Below are 13,027 nucleotides of genomic sequence, written 5' to 3'. Positions count from 1 at the left end.
GGATTTTCCCCTAAAAATTGATGGCATCTTATTTTTTTCGATAATTTTAAGAAGGTATAGGGTAAGATGGGTCAAGTGAAGGCGTGATGACAACACTTTCTCTTAAAGCTTAGCGTACCATTTGTCCATTAGTCCGAGCATAAGTTACTGTAGTTTTTCCGGAGGATTCCAATAATTTTTAGTTTTACTTTTGTTTTCAAAGCATAAAATACTTCAAAAACTTTCGATACTTTATAAAAAACATGTAAATTCATACTTTCCATAGATTTCTAAAACATTCTATACCTTGAAAACGAAAGAAAAACAAATAGTTCATGGAATTTTGTAAAAACGACAATCAATATTTAAAGAACTACTATACACGCAAAAGTTGAAGTCTTGTACAATCATTGTGTCTTTCCGATTCGCACAAACGTTGCACAGAAATCACACAATAAATGTGTGAAACGCATAACGCAACAGTTGTACTGCGAATACATTGACATAGAATGAAATCAGAATATGTATCATATACCGACACTTTATTTCTCACGTCGAGTGTATTAGTGACTACTACTCATGGAGCAGTGCAAGCAGCAAACAACAACTTGTGAACTCACTAGATTTAAATAGCTATAATACTCGATCAATTTATCTCGATGGATTTGGTCATTAAAAAGTACCATTGAATAATTTGCAAAAAAAAACGAAACAAAATTCTGTTCACAACATTTTGTAATCAACGCTAGCTTCACCGCAAAACCCTCCATTCCACAAAGCCACAAAAGCGTTGCTGGTTTTTATGGCAACACTTGTAAATTGTGAATAATTATTATTTGTCATTCTTCTCTTTCGGTTCGGATTGCGACGCGCAAGGCGATATCTCGTTGCTTCACGAAATGAGCGAGACACCCGTGCTGTACATACTTGATACCAGTGTTGTTAGTCTCACTCATACTGTCGGTGCGTGCTTGCTGCTATTCAGAGGAATGCATGAAGAAGACAAAGTATCTCGAAAGCGTTATGCAAAAGACTTGAAAAGCGTAGCATATGTCTCGTCCTCAAGCAGAAAGGAGGAGAATGGTTTTGCTTCTCGCTCGCTTTGCAATGCTGTTTGATACCAGTTGAAACTGTTTAGGTGTAGTAGTTTGGAGCTGCCAAATACATTGAAGAAACGCTAGAGCATTAATTGCGTTATGCCCAACACGCAATCATTGTACTGGTTCCGAATTACACCAACAATTGCGCTGAGAACGCACAATTTTGTACTGGTTTCGCACCATCCAACTTTTGCGTGTAACATACAAGCAAGCATTTTTTGAACAAATGAAATCTGAGGCAGTTTGTAGTAATCGGGCGAAGCTTTAAAAAAAAGTATTACAATTATAGTTCCACTTGCTCTTTTTTACTCTATAAGTTCTTGAATTTCTCGAAAAGAGGAGCTGAATTATGCTATAATCTCGTGAAGAAGTCTTAGAGATATGTGTCCTTCAGCAAAACCCCTTTTTGTGTGCCTTAAAAGTTCTTCAAAACTACGTTCTACGTAATGCAACTAAAAAGTTAAGTACAAGAAACTATATTTTAAGTACCTTACATATAAAACTCTGTACCCATTGAAAATAAGAATTTTTTTTGTTAAGCGTTCATGTTCTAAAACTTCGTCAAATTAACCACTCCTCTCCCTCTTAACATAAAAAAAGTGTTAGTACTTTATCAGGAAGGCTTTCAACTTTGAGCCGGTTTGCTCCAGTCCACAGTGGGGAATCGCTGGTCATCGACCCAAAATTGAAAATGCGAATTTCATTTCAATCATATTTTTCCTATAGTTGTATACTATTGAAGTGTCAGAATCCAAATTTTTAGAGTAATACAACAAATTTTGAATTTTCTGTGATTCTTCAAAGTGTACTGAGTTAGCGTTTTTTAGCGTTTTTCTTGCAATGTTGCGAAATTTGCTGAAGCCTCAAGGGTAACTTGAATCTTGATGACGGCTAAGGAATAGTTGTCTATAAAATAGTGGAGAATAAATCCTCATCATTCGATAATGCATAATCTTATTGAAATACTCAAAAAAATTAGGCGGAATCAAAAAATTACGTACGTTACGTTACGAAAAAATGCTTTCAAATGCATCTAGTCCGATCTTGCGCAAAGTTGCGCAGAGTACCCTCCTTTCGAAGAGAAACAACGAGTGTTCAGTACAAAAACCATGTTTTAAGTTTGTATCATACCAGTCACATGTAAAACCCAGCCGCAGTCCCAGTCCCAGTCCCAGTCCCAGTCCCAGTCCCAGTCCCAGTCCCAGTCCCAGTCCCAGTCCCAGTCCCAGTCCCAGTCCCAGTCCCAGTCCCAGTCCCAGTCCCAGTCCCAGTCCCAGTCCCAGTCCCAGTCCCAGTCCCAGTCCCAGTCCCAGTCCCAATCCCAGTCCCAGCCCCAATCCAAGTCTTTTTTATTTCCAATTTCTTATTTAATCTCATTTCAACCCCAATTCTAATTGCCATCCAGTTCCTGCCCAGGTCCCAGTCGCAGTCCCAGTCCTAGTCCCAGGGTCAGTCCCAGTCCCAGTCCCAATCCAAATCTTTTTAAACGCAATTGTAATTTCATACCCAATCTCATTCCCAAATCCATTTCAATTCTCAATTCTATTCCGATCTCAATTCCCAATCTTATTACGCAACCCCAACTCTAAATGTCATTCAGCCCCTGTCCAGCTCCCAGTCCCAGTCTCAGTTCGAGCCCCAGGGTCAGCCCCAGTCTCAAGATCCCAGCCAAACTTATTTTTAAACCCAATTGTGATCAGTCCTATTTCTAATTCTATACCCAATCTCATTTCCAATTCCTTTCCAATTTCAATTCCATTCCAATTCCCAATCTTGTTCCACAACCAAAATTCCAACACCAATCCTAATTACCATTCCTAGTCTAACGAGTCTCAGTCCCAGATTGTCATAGATCTTATTTTCCGACGGTTTTCCACTTCCTGGGATTCCCGAGTAGTTATTCATGATGTATATGATTTCGATTTGTATGCCAAATATCTCTCCAAAGGTCCTGGGCATTAAGACTGAGAGACTGGGAGACTCTCAGTTCTAAATTTTTTTTGGTCTTAGAAAGTCGATGTGAGAAAAAGATTTTTAGGGAAAATATCACATCATCAACATCATTTTACGCGGAGGATACGTGCCGCGTAAAAAGAAACCGCGTAAATTCCGGAATCCGCGTAAAAAACCGCGTAAATTCCTGAATCCGCGTAAAAAACCGCGTGGATCCCGGAATCCGCGTAAAAAGCGACCTTAATGAACATTCGATTTCAAAATCCAAGGTTTTGATTTCAACAATTCCATTTACTACTTCCTGTGCACCGATAAGGTCTAAAAATGAAAACTCTGACCGCTTTGAGACTCCAGTTCGCAAAATCCGATAGAGTCACAGGTCAGACTTTTCCCATATATTCCATTAGCTCTCTAAGAAGCATATTCATGAACGTAGAGTGAAAGAGACGATTTCTGGTTTGCGAATAATTTTCACTGCAGAAAATATTTGTCGCAATCCAGGGATTTTGATAAACAATTTCCGTAAATCCCAGGACGTCCAGGGAGGACGCTTTAAGTCCCAATTACAACATCCCAATCAAACTTGTTTTAAACCCAGTTGTAATAATAATCCTATTTCCAACTTCATACCCAATATCATTCAAAACTCAATTCTAATACCCATTTCCATTCCGGTTCAATTCCATTCCAGTCCCTGTTCCCCATCCCCAGTTCCAATCCCAATCCTGATTCCATTCCTAGTCAATTCATCTTGCATTCCAACACCCAATTCCAATCTCCATCGCATTTTCAATATTAATCCCAATTTCAATTGCGATCATGATTCAAGTCCAAATCTCAATCTCTATTGTAATCCCTTTTTTCCAATATCTTTCCTATTCCCAATTCCAATCCACACCATTGCTAACTCCAATCCCAATGGCACTTTCAATGCCAATCCTACTCTCAAACCAAATCCAAATCCCAATCCCATATCGAAAAATTCTACTCATAGTGAAATTATGTAATCCGTTCTAAAACCTTACTTCATACAACTAACATAGACTTCCGATGATCGATCATGCTGCGATCACGATGAACGAAAGTTAATACAGAACGCAGCCGTTAACGAGTTTCCATCGTTTGATCTCAACTCTAGAATTCAGAAAAACACGATAAGCTGCCTAATATAATTCAGTATAATTACCTTCTTATGAGTCATGAAGATCTTAAACACTGTAGAAATATATGAATCCTTCGATTTTGTTTTAAATATAATATTAGCTCGCTATAAGATTGTAAGATCTTAATAATTTCCAACTTATTTATGTGAAATATACCTATATTATGTTTTACCGAATGTTTATGTTGGTTATGTCAGAATCTGAATATGTCATCTTTTTATAGCTATGAATCAACCAAGGCGACATAATTCTTGACTGGAAATTGACCAAATTCATCAATTGACGCAGTGCCATTACTAACATAACCGCTTTAAATTCGATATGGAACACGATGCAACACCTAATGTTCATTGGTTAAAAATTTGTATAAATCATAGATTTATTCAAATAATTATTCTTGTCTAGTCCTACAAATATTAAAACAATTTTTGTTCAAGGAAAAATCAATGCAAACTATTTTAAATGAGGGGTACATTACACAATCCTAATTAAACTGGAATGCGACCAACATTGCAGATCCGCCATGCGTAAAATTAGTCACCCGGTGCTGGTGCTGCAATCGAACCAGGATCCTGCACAAACAAAAAAAAAATCAAATGTTTAAGCATCAATCATAGGCGTGTAAGCCATCGAGAAACATCCCGCGGATTGCAACACGTGCGGCCGCAACGTAATGCATGTCGAGGCAGCTATTTCGCCAGTAGTGTCGCAAATCCGCAAGGTATCTCTCTCCAAGCCACCCACTCAAAAGTCGCCCGCCCTGTACGGCAATCTTCGGTGAAACTTTCTCGCGCATTACATGATTAATCAGTGCTCAAACATTGTCGTCGTCGCCGTCGTCATCATCATCATCTACACCGCCTGGGTCCGAGGATCGGATACGAAACCGGACCCGACGATCGACGGAAAAATTCCCCTGGTGAGTGTTCCACTGCACGACCATTTCACTCACTCTGCTCGAGAGGGTCTCTTCTTGTTGAGTGACTCGACACAGACCCGAGCGAGAGCCGAACACGCAATGAAAGTGAAACTTTGCCCCATCAGTGGCGTAAACCCGACTGGAATTTCCGAGTGACCTTCAGCCGGTGATCGAATGCGTGTGTTCCACTCACTACGAGAGATCCGTGTTTACGCAACCAAACCTCGTGCTAGAGCCTCGATCATTCTCACGAGACCCCGTCGTACCGGATATCGGATCGCGTCTCAGGTGTATACAAACGACTCTCTTCGGTCGGATCAGACCCGAACACGATTCCGGCTGCCGTGCTCGACTCCGGCGAGAGTGAAAGAAAAGAAAGTGGGAGAGAGCCTACCGACCGGGTGAGTGAGTGGTGGTTTCCCTACCAGCCTACCACCCTGGTGGGATCGAGCCAGCGACTCCGGGCCAGTTAGCGGAACAAATCAACGTACACTTCATTTAGTTTGAAATTATTTTTTAACACTGACGGTCGAGCTCTCGCGGAGCAGCCACAACGCAGCGAAACAAGTGCAAACTTTAACTCGAGCGGGTACGCGACGGTTTCTTTTTTCAGTTTTCCAAAAACGCATCAATTTGTGCGCACAAACGAATCAACAGGATTGGCGGAAGCACGTGTATTTTTGTTACGAGTCCAAAAATTGAACCTCTGTGTGATTTCTTGAAATTTCCGTGTAAGTTTCAACCCATCCCAGCCGGGTGTGCTCTGTGTGTGCATTTGAGTTTTAGATGTTTGATTTCTAATTTAAATTTGATTTTATTGGGAAAATTCACGTTACAAATCAGGATATTTCATATTTGGTCAGAAAATTATTTGAAAATAGAAATCGCTGAAACAGTCGAAGGGTTCACTATCAAACAGTGAATGTTAAAAAAAATTTACCTTACACGCTAATTACTTTGACCTGTCGGGGTGAATTCGGGGCGCGGCTCACCAGCCGGCTGCGGAGGCTACGCGGTTCACGTTTCCAACCTGTATGTTTTTCGGGCACCCAGGAAATGAGTAAATAGGCTTTCATCGACTGTTTTACAATTACGTTGTGTACAGCAAGTGAAAATTTCGAGAAAACTGTGCAAAGTGCTCTGGCGCTGCGAAGACACACAGGCCAAGGAAGTGGAGTGCGAGCTAGTGATCGATTTCTGCTTCCTGGGACCCAAATGATTGGACCTGCGAACGAACAAGCGAACGAACGAACGAACGGATTGAACCCATCATCGGGGTGTGCGAAGTGTTTAATAGGAAAATAACAAATCAAGCAAATCTTTTGTCCGATTTCGATTTTTTTTTTTTTTTGGAATTAAATGCATGTGGTGTCGGGATGGGGCCAACGAAAAAAACATAGATAAAAAGTACATGAATCAACGCGAAAATGAAGAAGCAAGGTGAAAAACGGCAAATTCAGTTTTACGGTTTATTTCCAGCCGCCGCGTCCAAGTGAAGCACCTGAATTATTTATAGGCAGATTATCGGCTCGAGCTCGTTGCGCATCTTCTTTCTTCTCTCTCGCTCTTTCCCTGCTGTTATCGGGGTGCCGATCCGGCTCGGTTGTTTACTGGCCATAGTGACCTATATCTTGCAGGCCAACGGCTGAAATCAGTAGTGGTGAAGACACGTTCGGCCGGCAAGTGCTATTGCTATGCGGCCCGGAATTGGAATAGTTAGCGTGCCGACCGGTGCATGCTGCGTGAAAGATTTGATGTTTTGAGTCGGTGAAATCTTAAAATCGAAAGAGATGTTTGATGGGAGGCGTGCATGTGTGTTCAATATTCATCAAGCGAAAATTGTTTGCTAGACCCCATGTGCTATAGAAAGTATGGTAACTTGTCCCCGAACCAGGAACACGTCTGCGTTCCGCCGAACGGAACGGGTCTTCAAAACCGGATACAACTCAAATCGGTGTTAAGGATTTCAACGCTCGCACTTAGTGAAAGTGAACTGTTGATAACGCCAATTAGTGACATAGTGACAAAATGTGAGGAACCTAACCGTGTGGGATATAATATAACCGGTTCATCCGCCGACAGTTGATCGGCGCTGGCTTCGCGGCTAGAAGGGTGTAGTGAAAGTGAAGAAAGCAGAAAAAAATGCAAACAAACGAAAGACACGGAACAATGGCTTGTGGTTGTTTGAGAGAATGAGAAAAAAAACTATGCAAATCAGGAATCTCAATGGATAAGTACTTGGATAGGACTGTTTTATTTCTGCCTTTCGAATCACCATAAACAAGAAGATGTTAATCATACACTCGATGATTGCGCTTCTTGCAGTAGTAACATGTTGTTTACCATCCACTTAGCATTGCTATTGTAGGAAAGCATGGAGCAGCCGCTCAAACAGAGCCAACACACTGCAATTAAATGTGTTAACTGCTACATAAGTAATTTTATCCGTCAGTTGTGGTTAACAGTGGCACTCGATTATCACTGTGTTCCCTTTATCGAAATCGGTCCAAATTTAAGTTGCATGGTGACACAAAAAGTTAATCATGAAAATTTTTTTGCTCTGATTGAATTGATTCTTTGCATGTGAATTCAGTCACTAGTTTACAAAAATTAACTGATAATAGTTACCTATTTATGTGACACAATTGAGTGGCGATTTCAGAAATGGAACAAAACTAGCGGAACCTAAAATAAAATCAAACTTGATACTCCGATAGTTTGATAACATTTGTATCCTGATCGGAGCAGCTTACTTCTGAGACATCACCGCTTCGCTTTGCCTGTGCTTGTTATGATTATGGATTTCACGTGGGTACAATCCATGGAAAAGTTTTTGTTAGAAAAACTTTTTTTCCTTGAGAGTGCCCTTTTCGATATGTTAAGAATAATTTTAGACTATTAATTTGTCAACAGAAAAAAATACTTGTATTCAAATGGATCTGAATGAAAATGGCTGGTTCGATTATGATACATTTTTTGTTCCGATCATACAAATTCAAATAATCAGATAAAACAATATAAAATATATAAGTTTCTGTAAACTAGAGAGATATATTGTTTCGATGATCGTAATTTATTTATGATTTCATGCGATAAGTAAAAATGTTCATGTCTATGTATCATGAAAATAGTCTAAATTTTTTCGATCGTGATACATTACCATACTGCCAGGCTTGTAAACGGTCACGTTGATTTGATCACTCCGTCAGTGTGCGTCGAAGTGGGCTTGCACTCGTAAGTGTAGAATGACCATCGGCTCTCGTACACAGAACAAATGACCGAATAACATTCACGCATCGAAGAGATGCAAACTACAATTCATTCGGTGGTGTTATTTCGTTTCAGTTCTGTTTATTACAAGATCGATGATATAAGCAATTTCCAAAATCTCTGCCGTGGCCATTTACACGCCGGGTTTTGCCTCCACAAATTTTACTAACTTTTTATGGAAACAGTGGAAACAATAAAGATAACAAGAAGCCTAAAAAGCCTGATATAGGCTGCTATTTCATGATTTTTTCCAGTTTATTACACTGCACAGTGGTCCCAAAAGGCAATTAATTCCATAGCGCCTTTCACCTCTTAAAGTTATCGAAAAAATAATCTAAAATATGCTATAACTTTGTAAGGAAAAGTCCTGTGTGGTCTTCAACAAAAACGTGTGTATTGTATGTCCAAATGCTTCTTTAGAACAACGTTTTCTTGTGAAATGTAACTAATAAAAGTTGAGTACGAAAAACTAACTATTATAGAATATACTCTGTAACTTTGTACCCAATCAAGATAGAAATTTTATTTGTTCAGCGATGATTCATATTTTTGCACGTATTAAAACTTTGCCGAATTAACCATTCCTCTATCTCTCAACACAAAACAGTTAGTATTTCTGATATATGAAAACTTACTGTAAAATATGCTCGCTGTACTCTAATATGAGTGGATTGGGGCAAATGGAACCTTAAGGAGTTCACTTAAGGAGTACTTCAGCTTAACTTCAAAGGAAAGTATTGACATCATGATTCCACTTGCCCCTTTTTAACCTATCCGTTCGTGAAGTTATCGAAAAAATAGGCTAAAATATGATATAACTTTGTAAGGAAAAATTCTGGAGATATATAATTTTTGGCAAAAATATGTGACTTGTGTGCCCTAACAATTCTTCCGAACAACACTTTCGTGTAAAATGCAACTAACAAAAGTTAAGTACAAAAAAACTAACTTTTAAGTAAGTTCCATGTAATATACTTTATAACTTTGTACCGAAAAAAAACATAGTATTTTCATTTGTTCAACAAAGTTCCACATTTTTGAATCTTCTACAACTTTGCTGAATAAACTATTCTACCTCTTACCACAAAAAAGTATATTTTTTATTTTTAGTATAGTAAACTTTTCACATTTTTTGCGATTATGCGAGTCATTCATACAAACAATTGTTCCGAAGACACTATTAAGCTAGAGTGAAGTTGAAAAGCGCTATGGAATTAAGTTCCACTTTAAGCCTCATTGGACCACTGTGTACTGGTTTACCAAAGTGAAAAAAGGCTCTACATAGAACTCAAACTCGAAACAACTGAAAAATTTAAGCTTTTTAAGCGTTTCTGGAGATTTGGGTACACCTTGCCAGCTGTTTCAGTTGCTGGTCCCCGTGACTCTGTGGTTAGCAATGTAGGTCGGCTAGCTCTCCCACACGGTTGTGATATCGGGTTCGATCCCGATCTACTTATCCAAAATGTGCCAAAAAACAATATCGATAACGAATTCTCTCAATTAATCTAGTTGATCGAGACCGCTATTAGCCCCAAGGCTAAACGTGTGATATTGTTGTTGCCAGCTGCTTTGAAACAGCACTTATTCGCTTTTGTCGACCAGTGTTGTAGCCCTCTAAACAATTCCTGTAATTTTTTGCGCCCCTAGCAAAGATAACTTTTCCATAGTCTTGGATGAGTTTTCCCATGATCCAATGTAGAAGCGACGAACCCGGCGAGCACTTACTGTGTGGCATTTTGACGCACTTCTGCATACAATAGGGGCTCCAAAACTCACATGAATGATTACATTGCTATAATCTTTTTAGGGCATCTCTTTTGAGCTTTAGGGCAATTCTTCTTAAAACATCATTGAGTAACAACTACATACCTGCATACCTTCCAAAGTTCATATTGTATATTCAGCGATTCCATGCAAAGAAGTCCTTTCCGATTTTTTTTAATCCAGTCACATTCATAATCTTTAACATTGTTGTTGATCGAAACATTCCTTACCCACCTGTTTTTGGTTTGGCTCTTAGGGTGAAACTTTCTATTGTAAAGCTAATTTAACGTAAATTGAGTTCCTAAGTGAAAAATCAATAGAGCTCGGCAAACTGCACTCTGTGCACGTTACATACCACCTGAAAAAGCCGTCAGATACCCCTTTACTGAGAAACCCAAAAAAAATATCAAGATATAAGGTCTTGTGAGTTTCTCATTGTTATTTAAAGTACAGTTTCGTTCAGGACATGTTTCTTTTACCTCCAATTAGACGCTAAGAGATTCAAACTCGGCAAAATGGATCAAAAATTACAAAATTTTGCAAATCAAAATTTTCGAAAAAAGTTGATTGTTTTAACAACTCTATGACAAAAAGTATCATCCTAAGTGCCAAACAAAAAAATGCGGGTTTAAAATACAACAATTTCACAGGAATGGTCAAAAAGCAATAATTTTTCTTTTTTTCAGTTTGTGCTCTAGGAGAATCCTGTGGTTATCAGTGTAATTTTTTGAATTTCATTGAAAATTTTACAAAAAAAAAATCTTTTACTGGTATTTTTCTTTTATTCTGGAAATAAATGTTTTTATCCCTAATGTTCACAATAATCACCATGCTACTGCCTTGCAAAACATCAAAGCATAGGGTTTTTGTGATCGTAAACCTTCCAAAACCGCAAAATAAGGTTTAAATAATTATACTGCATTGCGTAAGCGGGGGCCTAGTGTGGTTGGTAACGTCTCCGCCAACCACGCTCGACGCCTGGGTTCGAATCCCAGTCATATCCCCGACATAGGTGTCGATGGTTGTGAGGTGGCGTGATCCACTCACAACCAACCCAACTGGTCTAGATTCAATCCTAGCCGACACCGGAAGATTTTCTGAGGCGAAAAATCTCTGGGATCACGCCTTCCATCGCATGAGGAAGTAAAGCCGTTGGCGCCGGTCCGTTAATAAACGGGTCGTGAGTTAGGGACCTGGGTGTGGAGTCGCCTCCCTGGGCGTCGGTAATTGGGCACAACAGTGGCGGAAATAGACCGACAGAAAATAAGCGAGAATTAAAAAAAAAATTATACTGCATTGTAGTACTTTTTATGATGGAGACGCATGATGATTATGGTAGACACATGATATTTAAAATCTAAAAACAAACTAATATACCGTCGTGAAAATTTGATTTTTGAAATTCTGTAGGAAATCCAAAAAAGAATCACTGCTTACTAGGATTCAAACTCTCCAAAATGAAAAAAACGGTTTGTTTCATAAATTTCACATACCTAGTTTTCGTTATTTAAAGCTGATAATTTTATTTGAAATTGATTATTTTCGATTTAACGCTAAATGTCTGGTAGCTTTTCAGAGACTTGATCTCTATTTTGAAGCTAGTCTTCTAACCCTCCTTTAGACGGACTTCGGTAAAATCACATTAAATCTTTATCAACATTTTTTAAGTATTTGAAAATATTTATAGTGATTTTACTGAAGCCCGTCTATAGGTGGGCTTGGGCTCTAGAAGGTTAAAAGTCTCTTTTTTCATTTCTCGTTTTAATAAAACTTTTGAATTAAACATTCAAACAATTTGGGATTACCTACAGTAGCAATCATGCTTCAAAAATTTCTCGTTATTATTATTTTTTTTATATAACCCTTTTAAATCCTGAAATTTACAGGCCCTTTTCACAAATCAATAATTTTTTTTCGCTTCTTAGTCAGAATTTCTTCTTCATAAGTTTTCTTTATGATTTCTTTTATGTCTTTTTTGGTTCCTTTTTGGTCTCTTTTTCCAGACATTTGGTCTCTGGAGATCCTATTTTAGAGTAACTCAGTCGCTGCTGGTGCTGTAATCAAACGAAGATTGTCAGTTCTTCGGGCAATTTAATTTCTCTGCAAAAAAGGTTACCGTAAGGGCTCAAACAAAAAAATTATGCCTAAAATTTATCGACAAAGAACAACAGCGATTTTGAGTACGATCGGTGCAAAAAAAAATCGGATAGGATTTTTTTGCATAGAATTGGGTTTTGGGAAACCAATTGAAACGCCTTAACAATAAAACAGAAATTCCAATTTTGAGGTTGTCGAACTTGGAGACAAAAGCTGATAAATTCGATAGCTACAATTACTCTTCTACACCTTGATTTCATTCAATAGCTAGCTGATGTATTTTTTTTTAACATGCAGTGGTGTGATACTGCTTTGAAAATCTTAAAAACATTTAAGAAAACATTCGATAGAAACATTTTCAAGTTGGAAGAAATTTTGCATCCGCTTTTATCATAGAAGATTCAGTATTCTTTATAGGTGGAGAAAATATATTAAAGAACAATAAATTTTGATAGGGCATGTGTGAGTTAGCATGAATTCAAAACAATTGGGTCCTAAAGCAATACGCAAACCGTGATTTCTAAACAAATTTTATCGTTGTCCTTCGATTTTTAAATGAAGAATAAAAAACTGCTCGAAATGTTTTAATTGACTGTTCGCCCATGTACGGTATATATACAAACTGTCATTTAAGGCATTTCGAGCAGTTTTTTATTCTTAATTTAAAGTTCAAAGGACAACGATAAACAATTTTAAAAATCACGTTTTACTTAGAAAATGGACTCTTTCAGCTGATAAATAAAAATCAGAAAACCGTGTCAAGTTTTAGGACCCAATTGCAG

The 13,027-nt window shown here is 38.3% G+C and overlaps 1 protein-coding gene across 3 annotated transcripts in view; it reads left to right on the top strand.

The window, feature by feature from the left end:
- The first annotated feature begins 5,609 nt into the window (after positions 1-5,609).
- LOC129730879 (uncharacterized) overlaps positions 5,610-13,027 on the top strand; it is a 50,596-nt gene continuing 43,178 nt past the window's right edge. For all 3 annotated transcript variants that reach the window (XR_008728935.1, XM_055690471.1, XM_055690472.1), the window contains exon 1: positions 5,610-5,845. The gene's annotated coding sequence lies outside the window, so the exon portion shown is untranslated. The remainder of the gene's footprint in view (positions 5,846-13,027) is intronic.

The sequence above is a fragment of the Wyeomyia smithii genome, chromosome 3, assembly GCF_029784165.1.
Source record: "Wyeomyia smithii strain HCP4-BCI-WySm-NY-G18 chromosome 3, ASM2978416v1, whole genome shotgun sequence".
Taxonomy (NCBI): Eukaryota; Metazoa; Arthropoda; class Insecta; order Diptera; family Culicidae; genus Wyeomyia; species Wyeomyia smithii.
Note: the sequence above shows the minus strand (reverse complement) of the source record. Positions and strands in the feature narration are given on the sequence as shown.